The sequence below is a fragment of the Sitophilus oryzae genome, unplaced genomic scaffold (assembly GCF_002938485.1).
Source record: "Sitophilus oryzae breed Bouriz unplaced genomic scaffold, Soryzae_2.0 scaffold_1190_pilon_pilon, whole genome shotgun sequence".
In the NCBI taxonomy this organism is placed as follows: Eukaryota; Metazoa; Arthropoda; class Insecta; order Coleoptera; family Curculionidae; genus Sitophilus; species Sitophilus oryzae.
In genome coordinates, this window is record NW_022145827.1 from 1,650,152 (window position 1) to 1,651,871 (window position 1,720).

Below are 1,720 nucleotides of genomic sequence, written 5' to 3' on the forward strand. Positions count from 1 at the left end.
GACACGCGCACTATCATTTTTACATTAAAAACGTAAATTTTTACCGCAGACGTAGGTTTTTAAAGGCCCGGTTTAATCATCTGCCTGCGCTCCTCCTACTTATTCTAAAATGTTAGCGTGATTGACAAAGACGATACTATATCGCGTTTCTTTGATTGGTTCGTTTTTGTGCGTCAGTCCATTGGCGTGCTTGCAGTGCGACCAATGGGGCATTCCATTTTATATTTATAACCAAATATATGTTTTGATAAGACTTTGACAGTTAAAACAACAAATTACAACAGATTATATATTGATTATTATATGACTTGAAACACCACGGCACTGGAATTAAGTTTTGTGTGACCTTGAACAGATTAGTTCACATGGTAGCGACCGATGAATCACTCCCAAACATTCGCGGCATTTACTATATATATTTGTGCTTGCATATACACTTACTGTGTGATATAGAAATTGTAACAAACAATTAGTGGTATATGCTTAGCTATATTTATTATGATTTATCTGTTGGTTGCTTGCATAAAGTGTAGTAAACGATAACATTTTTATCTCAGTCTGTTTACAAATATCCGCAGATTTTATTTAATACTAGTATGTACCCGCGACTTCGTTCGCGTCGAATTAATCATTTGTAATGGTGATGATAAAGCAAATCAAGAATTTCCATTAACATACAAACTGGATAACATTTTCTCACATTTATGTCAGCATGAGAAAAACTTCGTAATATTTGAGGAGTAATTTCATCTGGTTGGAATTTGACTTTCGAAAAATCCGTTTGCCAAAAATAAGCTTTTTACGTCAAGGAGTTTAAGCAGAATCGTGGTTAATCAGTTACTCAGCTTTTTCGAACACCCTGTATGATTTTTTTAAAAAAATTCAAAATATGTAAAAAAACAAAATAAATTATGCGTGTCCAAGCGTTTTCGTGAAAGACTATAACCGTCTTTTAAATAACAAATATTGTAATATTTGAGGGACGTTTTCAACCTCTTGGAATTTGAGATTCGAGAAACCCCTCCTTATCGAACCTCTACACCCCACAGTCAATCCGTTTGCCAAAAACCAGCTTTAAATGTCAAACTGTTTAAGCAGAATCGTGATTACTCAATGGTCATATTTTATGAAACACCCTGTATACATTTTTAAAAAATCTTAAAATATTTAAAAAAATAAAATAAAACATACGTATTTAAGAGTTTTTTCCGAAAAACTCACCGTTTTTTAAATTAAAAATATTGTAGTATTTGAGGGGTGGTTTCACCCCCTTGGACCTGGAATTTCGAAAAATCCCTTCTTATCAAACCTCTACACCCATTTTGAAATACTTTAAATATGAAAAATGTTTATTTTTTAATCCTCAATCAAATTACAAAATAATATACAGGGTGTTCCATTTAAAAAAACGAAGAAAAATTATTTTATATTTTTGAAAGTTTGGGCGTAAAATATTGAACATCCTGTATGATTTACGATTACCATATTTATAGCAAAGTAAGAACAGACCATCTAAATTAAATATCTAATATATTGTTGATTTCAGAACAGTTCTTGTATTTTTAATATATTTTTAAAAAGGGTTGAAAAAGTCAATCCGTTTTCCAAAAATCAGCTTTTTACGTCAAGCGCTTTCAGCAGGATCGTCGATTAATCAATAGCCAGATTTTTAACAACACCCTAGGGCTTGACCTAGCCAAAATTATCATCGATTGTCATT